Source organism: Paralichthys olivaceus, chromosome 22 (assembly GCF_024713975.1).
Source record: "Paralichthys olivaceus isolate ysfri-2021 chromosome 22, ASM2471397v2, whole genome shotgun sequence".
Lineage (NCBI taxonomy): Eukaryota > Metazoa > Chordata > Actinopteri > Pleuronectiformes > Paralichthyidae > Paralichthys > Paralichthys olivaceus.
Window position 1 is genome coordinate 10,486,730 of NC_091114.1, and position 12,779 is coordinate 10,499,508.

General features: G+C 40.6%; 1 protein-coding gene across 1 annotated transcript in view; it reads left to right on the forward strand.

Annotated features, from left to right (window-relative positions):
• The first annotated feature begins 1,884 nt into the window (after nt 1-1,884).
• elavl2 (ELAV like neuron-specific RNA binding protein 2) overlaps nt 1,885-12,779 on the forward strand; it is a 135,741-nt gene continuing 124,846 nt past the window's right edge. Inside the window, exon 1 of the mRNA XM_069518595.1 lies at nt 1,885-1,960. The gene's annotated coding sequence lies outside the window, so the exon portion shown is untranslated. The remainder of the gene's footprint in view (nt 1,961-12,779) is intronic.

Here is a 12,779-nt window from a genome sequence, read left to right on the forward strand (position 1 = left end):
GTATATTGCTTGGTTAGTTTCTGCTCGTCTTCCCATCAGGGTTTTACATTCCTTGCCTTAGTTTAATGGGCTTGTTGTGTGTTTTAACTACATTGCAGCATGTTGCTCTTTAGGGAAAAGCCAAACAGAAGCACAAATAGAGACAAAGTGAGTTTCTTAGTCTGTTGAAGACTTGTGTTTGACAGAATTTGTTAGGTTTGTGTCCAGTGCCGACATTCTGCCACCATTCTCTCTCTTCTGTTATTCCCTCCCTCTTTTGTATGGTTCAGAATAACACGTAGGCCAAGTTTAATTTATCACTTTTCATTGAGGACTGATCTCAGCAGCCGTCAGGTTCCCTTAAGCTCTGCTGTTATGAAAGGTACTAAGTCAGACATATGGAGCCATTGCTTCAGCTATTACACAACGAGCAATGAGTCATTCGACCAACAAAGTGCGCCTCACAAAAGCTGTGCCCCCACGCTGCCACTTGAAGTTCCAACATTCATAATCTGCTCTTCTTCATCACATCATGTGAATGGCGCGCTATTTCAGCTCCACTTCTTGACAGCCAATTAACCAGCCACTGTCTGCTGCACGCTCCCCCAATCTGATTGCTGATCCCTCGCTCTGATTGTGAGGGGTTGCACCGAAACAGCACTTTTGCAACTTAAATGGCATTTTGATGTGAAAATAATCAGGAGAAATCGGCTGCGATGGAGTGAATCGAGTGATTTCAAGTGTCGCTAGCTGTAGTTTTTAATATGTCTTGAATCAGGGGAAGGTGCTCACCATGAACTCGGCAAAATAACTGCTTCATGTTCAGTATATGACGTTAAAGCCTTGAACGCAGGTTAATACTATCAGCTGTATTTACTATACAGTATTTCACTAACACTAAAAACATCTATTCCAACTTTAACACACATACAAGACCAAAAGGACAACATCTATTAAACCATTATATGTAAATATATATCAAACAACAGAAACAGTACTTATGTGCACATTTTTAAATTGTACACCATAATAAAATGTTCCATTTATAATGATAAAGGACCAGCTCCCGAGCTTTCTGAGTCACACTTTTCTAAAAGGTTAAAGCCATTTCTATATAAATCTGGATGTCTCATCCTTAATTTTCAGTTTTTATCTCACTAAACAAAGTGTCGTGGTTTCCAGTAAAACAAAAGATATTAAACAAAATTAAACCGTTTGGTTTTCTGTAAGTTGGCACATTGAGAAAATGTGTATTTATACAAAATAATATGTTATATTATATTGTTTTAAATTACATACAGCATAATTATCTGAACCATTTTCCAATTTAGCATTTGGTCACCGTCACACAGTTAAGGTTTACTCTGTGAATATGAATATTGACCTTTTTAGTTATTGAAAAAATGTGTGTGTTTTCACACAGAGTATATTCCAAACTCTGCTGTTAGTTAAAAAGTTTTGAAGCACTACATCTTTATCTCTGCTGTCCCGATTATGTTAGCATGACATTTTTTTTTGTGTGGAAGACTCAGTTTGCTTGATAAGGAGGAAAAAGTAAAATAAGAAACTGCCCAAATGTTCCTCCACGTTAAGGCCCTGATTTCACATAGAAGACTATAGGGGCTGTGATGTGGGCGTGATAATTCCTGTGCCATCAGTTTGCCCTTTATAGTTTTTGTGGTTGGGTGATAATGCTTACGTTGCTCACTTGATCAATACACCTCAAGATTTGCCTTTTGGAAGTGAGGTCTTCATATCACCAATGTTAAAGCAAGCACAGACTCAATGAGGGGCTGTAGGACAGATGTTAAAATGTCCTCCCTCTCTTGTACCTCAGCAGGAACAGGTGTTGCCGGGCCTGCTGTTAAACGGAGTCTGCACCGTGCGAGGACAAGAGCTGGCCGTGTAACTCCTTGTTGAAGTGGCTGGAACCTGTGGACCTGCTCCAACTCCCCAGGACCTGCACATCCTGCCTGCGGCGGTAAGTCTGCAGACAAACTGTCGCCCCACTTTGCCATTTGTTTGTTGATGCGCTCTGCAAATAATTAAATGGGAAATGATGTTGACATATGTCTTCATTACAAATGAGAACACATTGCCATTCTGTGCACTGTCGATGAGCAAAAAATGTCAGCGTGGAATGGATTTGTACTTCACCCACGGCTTCGGAAATGAACTGTTTGTTTGTCAGTGGCTAAATAGTTCAGCACACTAATAACGGTTTCTCGGGAATTAATCAAGGTGAGCTGGAAGTGACTGTAACATAAATTAACATTCCCTCGCCATTCGGTTTAATCTGGTCCGACCCCAAACTAATCAGGAGCGGGCGATGCAGCCGCGTTACAACTTCACAACTGAGCGTCCACAACATTTTTCCTCCCAAAATGGACTGACTGTCACTTTTTTGCTATTAAAGGTCGTATGGAAGTAATGAGTCACTTCAAAAATCAACATCCTGAAACCGAGATCCATCATGAGTCATCCTGTATTCACTGCAAAGGTCCACCTATCATAGTGCTCTTCAATATTGATAACCCCACCTCAACCTATTCCGAGGTGACTCATTAGTCACTGCGGTAATGATATGTCATAAAAGAGAAACCAGTGTTCTTGATGAAAGTGATGACTGCGGATTTAGACTGTGATGCAGCGCTTGTCCGTTCGGAGTCAGTTTGTTGTTTGGACCAGAAAGATCCCCACCCCTGTCTCGGTTGTCTCTCCTCCCCGGAGGTAAACAAACATTTCCTGTCACCGAGAGTTAACCTCCGAGCCTTTTTAAAAATGCATTTTAAATAGCGGGGAAGTCATAACAGCCATGTAGGATGTTTTATCAAAAGCTTTATCATCCTTAATCCACACTCATTACACGGGTGCAGAGATGACATAGTAATCAGAGGCGAGCAGGCCTCCAGAATAAATGGCTCCCAACAGCTGAATATGTGAAACAATCAGGCAGAGGCTACTGTTGTACTTAACCTCATCACGGTCCTCGTTCAGGTGATGGAGGACACAGATGCTGAGGTGAGGAGCTGCTCGGGGGCTGTTTGTTATTTTCAATTTACGCTTGATGGAATGAATCAACAGTTTAGGTTCAGTAGAGATAATTGCAGCAGTAGGTTATGTCATGATGTTTTTTACAGGGTAGGACTTTTTTTTTTTTTTTGGGCCACAAGCATCCGTTATTTCCTAAAATGCCTCTCCCCTGCCCAGACTTGTATTTTTGATTTAAAAGTAATGTGGACAGCATTGAGTGATGCACATGAACGTAAAACAAAGAGCTCCACATATCTGTGCACTGCTGATGTCAGATTCAGGGTTAAAGTTTGGCCCTATTGCAGTGTTTTTTGCTCAGGGGTTGGAATCTTCCCCCCGAAAGCTTTACCAAAGTGATGTGTAAGTGTCTGTTTCTGTAATGGGCTACGCCACGGGAGCGTTTCCATGGTAACGTGGCGAAGGCGCGAGTACAGCTCAATGCTGCTCTCTGGGGAGTATCTGGGAAGCTTCTGCTTAGTGGGAAATGATGATAATAGCGCAGAGTGTTGGATAAAACTCAAATGGGGAAGACTAACCCCTTCATATTGCAGAGGAAGGAGACGACATTCATCGTCTTTTGCTGGCTTTTTTTTTTTTTTTTTGGACCAGTTTCCCTAGTTACCGTTTCATACTGTTTGTCTCATTTCCATTTTTATTGGATGTATTGTGCGTCGTTAATGAAGAAAGACGGTGTTGCTGATCATGTCCTATACAAACCGAGTTGTAGTGCTCACATATTCAAATATACTATTGCCTTTTTTAATTGCATGAGCTCATATTCTTGTTTCATATTTTATTCTTGTTCATCTCCATCTTTGTTTCCTTGATCTGGAGCATGGCCTTTGTGTACAACATTATTCTTGTGTTTATTATATTTTGTTGGTAGTGTAGTCAGAAGTCATAGAACAACTGTGCATTTGCTTGCACAGAGCTCTTAGGAAGCAGCAGCCACAGCCTGAGAGTCTATTTGACCTGGTGACTCCTCTCACAGTGCGAAACCTCCGCTCAAATCAGATCCCTGTTTATACCCCACCTGCACTCTGTTGCTCTTTTCCCGCCGCTGATGTGTGCACACGTGTTCCTCAGTTGTGGAAAAAACACAGCTTTGTATTAGATCACAACTGTGCATAAATTACATCCACGGCGCGGAGAAATAACTGAAGACTGAAGCTCTTTGGAGTTGAAAATGTCACATTAATTTCCAACACATTACCCCCTGCCTGAAGTCTTAATGAAGAAGCCCATTAGAATGTCATACCTGCTTACCTGTGAGTTTTGTAGAAAGTTTATTTGATATGTCTGAGTCAATTACCCAAAGTCTTTGTGATAAGGAACTGCTCAGCGGACCTGAACCCCCGGTTCTACTTTGGGAGCACTTGGATATTTTCTACACGGCTGTGCTTTGAATAATTTCCAGGCAGAGATTCTTTCTTGGCAGGGCACTTTATTCCCCCCCCCCCCCCCCCCCCCCCTGCCAGTTTAAAGGTTTTGTCCTTGACGTCTCTTTGCAAAGTGAGTGCAACTGATTCGAAGTAAAGATTTAAAGATCAGTTTTAAGGGGAGCCTCGGTGTCTTTTTCAAGAACATGCACACAAACAGACTGACAGGGGGAGGGAACCAGTGCAGTACAGTAATAGACCTCTGACTTTCAAACTAAAGAAAAGATATTGTTGCAGATGTTACTGGGGGACAGGGCGGTCCGTAACCCCCAAATCTCCTCTTTGTAAATACTATAATAATATGCGTTGAAAGATCTTTTATAATCTACTATAATAACAAACTGATTAATATACAACTACGAATAAGTAAAGGTGCAAAATAAAGTGTTTTAGTGTTTTGAAAGGCCCATGAGCTCTTTTTATTGTCTCTTCTTAATAACAATTCACTAACATACTGGCTATAGTGTGCATACTGGATAAAACACACATGTACATTTTTGTACGTTGTTTGCGTTAAGTTGTTGCCTACTTGTGTTTTGACTCCATCACAGTCATTTCTATTTGTCGGCGTTCTGACTGTGGAGTTTGTCTCTCTGTGGACGCCGAGCGTTTCATGTCCTCCTCAGACACATTGCTGCAGCTCTGGGACAAACACCGGATGAGTGACTAAGAAAACAATTCCCCTGGATATGCACGTTGTCTCGCTCTTCCTCCCTCTCGTGCTCTTTCTGTGCGTCTCCGGGGCTGAATCACATTTCTCTTGCTTCCCTCCAATGTGTCTCTGTCATATATAGGTGCATGGGCAGGCATACCCCCACACACACACGCACACAGTCTGACAAATCCCCCCTTCTGCCAAAAAGTCGATAAATAAATGCATTGTCTCTTCACTTTCTGCTGTTGGCATCAGCCTGTCTAAATTGTCTGAGAAGGCAGTGGGGTGTGAAATTGAGTTCAGAACTGTACGCTGTGTGAGGGGGCACAAGATGAGCGTATGTTTGCTTATTTATTCATATTGCAGCTGCATTCAGTAGCAGTTTTGCACGAAGGGGTCAGTTAAACACGTTGAGGTGTTGTTGGTGGAAATTTGACAAGTTTAAAGGAAGAGGCTTAGGCAGTGGCATTTTGCCATTGCACAGGGAGCAATAGGTTATCCATCCCAGGGCTAAATGAAGCTTTAAAGTGAAATTGTGCAGTTACGGTTAGTCTGGTGAGTTTCTTATTTCTGCAGTCCCTGTGTGCTGTGAACCAGGATGACTTATTTTTGACAGTCGCTATCATTTGTTCTAAATGCCATCTACACCGAAGCGCAGTAGTTGCATACAAAGCAAAAAGGTAATTTTACTTGAATCACTAGGTAGCGATTGAATAAATTCACAGTGATTTGTTCTCCCCTATTTCTGAAAAGATGAATTTCTCTCTCAAAGCCAAAGAGTTCATGCGAGAATAATAGCACCTGCCCACACTAATTTGCCAAGAACAAATGATTTTGCTTGAGAATGTAACTTTTGTGCCGCTTTCCTGAGATTTAATCAGAGGTATTACGCAAACCTTCCCTTCCTCAGCTCTTTTCTTGCCATTCTGTGATGAATGTGTTGTTACCGGATGATGTATGTTTATAGATTGCTGGGGATAACTGCTGTTTTGAAGAGTTATGGCTTCCCCTCACATCACAGAAAGTGCTTCTGTGCGAAAATCATTCAGGGATTTCAGGTTTGTCTCTCAATTTCACTGAGCACAGAACATGATAAATGTGCATTTGTTTAAAAACAAAACACAAACCTTAACTTTGTTTCCAGACTTTTTGACAAAGCTGTTTGAATGTCAGAGTGGCCGTCCGTCCATGTATTGCGAGTTTTTTAAAAAAATGAGCTGCAGTGGTTGAAGTGTCCTTTGCTGTCACCAGAATCACCAGTATGGAGGTCATCTCCTCAGACGGTTTTATTTTAGACTGACAGAAATTGTAATGGCAGCATAAATCCTATCAAAGTCTTTGCATTCTCAGCATTACCTTTAAGAACTGTCCAGAGGTCAGCTGATAGTCCAGACTCCATTTCTGCACCGCTCAACACATTTCATTTGGCTGATTGGGAAATATGTAACAGAGAATTAGAAATTGAAAATAATGTCTAAGTACAAGTAATTTGCAACAGCAAATAGGTTTTGAAGGAAAATTAATTGTGACTGGATTATGTTTTCAATTAAGGCAATGAGGACATGTTAATTTATTTAATTTATGTATTTGGAGAGTTGCAATTATGCTTTTACTGAACATGTGAGTAAAATGTTCACAGTTGATGTATTTGCCTTTAAAACATCTGATTGTGCAGTACAGGATCTCCTGACAAGATGAAGTTCTTCCTTTATTGATCCTCATGGGGGAAAATCTGGAATTTACAGCAGCCAGAGAACAGAAAAAATACAGCGTAAGCAAATAGAAGGTAGAACGATAAAAGACACAAAGTCCAGCTGTGCAGTACAGTCAGTAGTGATATGCTGGAACTGGTGAATAATAGTGAATAAAAAGCCCTTTCAAGTAATTTTTGAGTTATTCATCCCTTCAATTAAGTGTGCAAAAATGGCTGCACACTAACCAGAAGGTCGGTGGTTTGATCCCTCCATTCCACATTCCGATGTGACCTGCAGCAAGATCCTGAATGGCCCCTGACGACAGGTTTCCATTGCTCAACAGAAATACATTTTTTTTCTTGTTGTGTATGACACATCCACCACCACGGCTGTGTCATAAACCTTGATAAGGAGTGCGACCATGTCTGTATTGAAAACAGCTCAATTTATGTTAATCACAGCACCCTGAGGACATATTGGCCTATTATCTACTTTAAGCATCTGCACTCATTAAATGAGTAAATACACAATTACTGTCACAGTAATTAATATGCAATTTGGCCTCGTCTTTAACTTTCCAACCTCATTTCCGATCACAATGTTACAGCAACACAAACTACCACACACATTGTTCCGGACTATACATGTTGTTTGGCCTTTTCTGTAATGCAAAGTAATTTTAATGTGGTTAATTGTTATTGAAAACACCACTTCATTCAGCTCTCTAATTCCTGTGACTGTTTCATTTCCATAAACCGTCACATTGAAGGGAGGCTTCGCTCTTGACGGGCTTGAAGCCTGCTTTTGAAGCCTGACCTCAATAGAGGAGGCTGCTCTTTCAGCACACACAGGCTGTTTAGTATAGATTATATTTTGATTTATCTCATCAGCTCTCAAACATACGGTGTTTTTAGTGTGAGAAAATCGCCGTCATTTTTCCAGCAAAGCTCCACCTGTAAATGTCAGACAATCTGCGAAACGACTGTCGGCGATTATTATAACTGTGTAACCTTTTCTTTTTTGTTTCAACTTGACCACATGCTGCACTTACACATGACTGCAGAATTGTGGTGAAAGGGCGTCAGTAGGTAATTATCAGTACATTCTCTCTGAATTTCATCCCAGCTAACTTTCTAAATTTAAAATCTGTGTCCGTATTGCTTCTTTCGTCTCAGAGTCGCTGAGAGCCATCAGCTCCATTGTGCCATTAAACCGGTGCCTGCTCGCAACTCCCCCGAAGTTTACTCCAATCAATATTTCAGTGCTGAATGGCAAGTTCATCGTTAAACAAAAATAATTTTCTTCGACAACCTGTGCAAGCGTTAAGCCAGTGAGACAAGGGCTGTCCTCCTCAGAGCCCATTAAAAGGCTTTTAATGAAGGCAGAGTGGACCCCCTACCAGCTTTTGATACAATGCACTGTCACCTCATTAAATCCTGATGATGTTCACTGTATCTCAGGACAGTTGCGAGACCCATGTGTTACTCTGCAGACGCTCAGCCGCTGTGGGGGCACTGCCGGGGGGGGGCTGAGGAGTTACGGGTACCAGCTGGACTTGGCACCACAGCTTGGCCCTAGACAGTGATAATGGCCTCGCTGCTTCTTGTTCGCATCACATTCTTTGTCACTTTAAACTGCTCCGTAATGGCCTTTATGGGCTTCCATGAATTGTGCAATAAAGAGAGGCATGGAGGCAACCCAAACAGAATAGTAAGCAACCACGGGAACTCTGCTAAAGAGGTCTGCGTCGTGTTTGAAAGGTCGCAGGTTTGATTAACTGTGCTGACATTGTCTAATGCGGTGGTGCTCCATCTTTTTCTGTCATACATCCCACATTTCTCCTGAGTTAATGATGTGCAAATGAAGAAAATGTGCTTCAGGTCTATGCACCAACAAAGACTTATCATAGTTCGGATTTTGACTTTGCTTGTAGGAGCCAGCAGCTAAAATGTGAAGAAATTATAGAGAACCACACAACAACAACAAACTGATTAAAAGCAGAGGCTTCAGTGATTGACACAGCAGAGGTGTAAAGTGTTTGAGGTCCAGGCGACATTTTAGCAAAGCTCTTTGAACAGCTATTTGCATATGACTCCAGATGAATGAAAAAGTTAGCTAATGCATTCAGGTACCTGCAACAAACCAAAACCAGAACGTTTCTGGAACCAAATTCTTGTCCCTCGCCCACGATTTAATGCAAAATCTGATTAGTAACCTCGGAACTTAAATATAAAATTTGTTAAATAAAAGCAGGTGTCATGCATGATTATAAAAGTTGAAATTATTTTGTCTGGCTCCCATTTACAGAGCAGTATTAGTAAGTGTTAATTGCAAAAATAATAAACTTCCATTGAATTACGGATATTAGATTAATTCTCTCCTCATTTCACAACAGAACTGATGAACACTAATACAATTTCAATACAATTTCCTCTTGCTTTCTTCCACAGCACAGAAAAGCATTTGATGAATCTGTGTCTGCAGAAAGAAAAGCATTTAAAAACTGTCAGATGCATATTTAGTTTTTTGTGAGCGATATCATTTAGTTTTTGTTTGAAATATGCAAAGTGTCCCGGCTCCTCGAATTAAGAGGTTCTCAGCTCTGAAGCGAAGCCATTTCTGAAAACAAGCATGAGCAAATCATGTCACCGTTATGAGCCTATATTGTTGTTCGATTTGAATTAGTGCCTAAATGAGGCATTATGATACATGCACACAACCTCTTGGTTTATTATCCCAGCCTTTACAACGGTCGGGTGTTATTTTAATCACATTGAAGCGTGGTTAAAGCAGAATAATACAACCTTCTGTTTTGTGTTGGGCTCAACCAAGAGGTATATTTAAGGGCTGTTTCATGTTATTTTTAAGATGCAATTTGTATTCCGTGTCTGTGCTGAGGCCCGACAGTGCCATACTATCGAGATGATGGAAATGAAATGTAATCTTCAACGCTCACACTGAGTATTTCAGTACAGGAACATATCAGCTCCATTTGTCTTTGTGATTTCACACAGCCACAGGTTCTATACCTGAGGATATCATAATGAGATACTGAGGCTAAAGTATAGGTGAAAAAAGATAATGGAAAGTAGAAGCAATATGTTGTTTGAATGTTATTGACATAGCAACAAATCACCTACATGTATCTCCTTCAGAGCATCCTCGTTCTTAATTGTCTTGTCGTACAAGTTGAAGGATCCTTCAGGAAAGAAAAGCTCCAGTTCTTTGAGTGATGAAGGAGGCTGAAATCTGCGCTTCACTCTTTCCAGAAATTCCCACAAAGGATTATTCCTGTGTGATTGGAACGTTGGCTTATTTCCTGTCATCCTGCTCTGGTTTTTACATCATTCCATTTCCTTTTTTATTATCAGGTTATATTTTCTTCCCCTCAGTATTCAGAGAAGAGCTGATATTTACTGTGAAATCTAGTTTGTGGACCACAGTTTCAATTTAATATGACCGACGTGAGGCAAATTGAAAAAGAAACCACAGTTTTCACCGCAATTTCTAAAAACAAAACATGAAAATCAGATTGTGTAAAGTTGAATTGAATGTTTTTTTTTTTTTTTTTTTTTTTTATCTAAGGTTCTTCAGTGTTTGCCTTCACATGTAAGGCCAACAAACCGTCTATCTGTGTATAAAGATGATGCCATGACAGCTTCCTAAAAGTGAAGTCAAAGTGTCACAACTGCTACAGTATCATGTGCCTCAACTCCTATATGTTAGTGGATGGGACATGGGCCAAACTAAAAGCTCAAACAATTGAACAATGCTATAAAAATGGCTGAAACTTCATGATTGACAACTGAGTCTCACTCAGTCGTGCACAGACATTGGCAGCATCTCGCCACGGCTCCATCCTCCAATCACAACTGTGCAGACTCTTATGAGCAAGATTGCAGCGTTCATACCGTCGATATTTTGGCTTCATTTCTGGAATAGTCATCCATCTTTGTATACAGTCCATGGACCAACCTTCTCTCAAAATGTTAGTTTGATTAAAAAACTAAATTAATAAGCTGTACTATTTGACCATTATTGTGCCAGGAGTGAATGGGAATATGCTTCTTATACTGATGCTACTTCCTCCATTATTGAAATAGCTTCAAAATGTTTACATAGCAAATATGCAGTGTAGTGCACCACTGTCTCAATCAACAACTGCATTAAGTATGCACTAATTTATTTTAACTGCTAGAGGGGGTCCCATATATGATATAGAGACTAGAAGACAATCCACACATCTCCACCCTTATTTCCCTAATCCCTTAACCACTGTACTCCAGAAGACAAAGTAGGACAAGGCTTGTAAAGTACTGAAGCATCATGGGTGAACAACCAGCTGAGGAGACAGTAGTAGCATTTTGTAGTGCACATTCTGTGGCAGTAATTTCAGTTTCTCTTGTTCAAGCTGATGTTTTGAAGTCAGGCTGACCTTCACTCTGAGTCTGAGACCGCTCTATTTGTCACTGATGGTGGAGGCTCCTGCTAAAGAAGTGTGTATGGGGTTTTTGATAATGCCGCCGTTATCTGTGGCTCCTATAAGAGATAAATGGATTTACATGAGAAATGCATGTAAATAAAATGAATGTACCAAAGTGAAGTAAAAGTAAAATATTAGAAAAACATTAAACACAGCAACAAAACCCAAAACTGAGAATAACATCAGGCTCGTAAGTTAAGTTAGGTTTTTTTCCCGTTTACCATACAGTGACATGTTTACACATCTTGCAACATTTTCAGTGTGAGTTGTGTTTATGTCCTGTCTTCCTACGTCCAATATTCATTTACTCCTTTGTCTCCACCAACTCCTGAGGGAAATATCTAACTGGCATATTAGAGCTTTTTTGTTGATAGTGCTGCTGAAATAGTTGCTCAGTTATCGTCGGGAATCAAAACAATGAGCCGAACGATGCTAAAATGAGAAATTGTTACTGCAGCGTTGGTTGATAATTGACTTTACGTGTCATGTTTTGAGTTGTTGCTATATAACTTAAAATACAGCCGCTTTTTAAATAACTGCAGTGTTTGTGTGCAACATATTTCAGCTCACATTAACACTGATCTATTCATTTGCACCACGTTTCCTTGAAAACTCCCATATACACTGTGTTTTTCAGTGCTCTTTGAAAGCTAATGCATCATTCATAATGATTTTTGTCCATAAAATTTATTATTTGACACATGCAGCTTGCAGACACTTTTCACAGGAGAGTTGAGTCTGTGCAGAGTCCTCTGCCTAATTCCCCAGTTTATATTTTTAGACCGTCTCCATTTGACAACAGCCATTTGCCACTTTGGCATTTGTTGCAGCAATTACATACGACTGTGACTTTTCATTCACTTTTCTTTTCAGTCATCTGGACAAAGACAGAAGGAGCCATTTTTCATACCACTCTGTATGCCCACTTACTCACTGACACAGGCGCTGTTTGTAATTAGACGACTATTACTGTCTGCCAAATTACTGGTTGTTTTTCCCTTCTGCGAGCTTCAAACTATCATATGCTCACATTCGCCAGGGAGAAACCGAAACCACTTTGTCCATACTGCGGGAGATCCATAATTGATATTGTGAATTTTCATTTGAAATATGTATCATGGCTGAGAACCTGCTCCTGGTTGCTGGAGATTTGATAAGCCTCCTGCCCTTTTGTCAAGTTGAACAGACCGTAAAGGCAGAGAGATGTACCCCAGGGACCAATGAACGGCTAAACAGATGACATGAATCTGACCAAGAGTTCCAATGAACTTTCCTTGAACTAGAGAGGAGCAGTGATCCATGGCCATATCTCTCTTCTCTCATCCTTCCCTCCTTTCTCTCTCCTTGATTATAACTCCTCTCTCCGCTCCCACACCCTATTTCTCTTTTTATTCATTTTTCCCAGCTCTCTTCCCTCTCAGAAGGAACCCAATGCAGTCGTACTGCAGTTCTTAAGCTAAAGTCACTAACAAGGCGCTGTCACAGTGCAGTGCCAC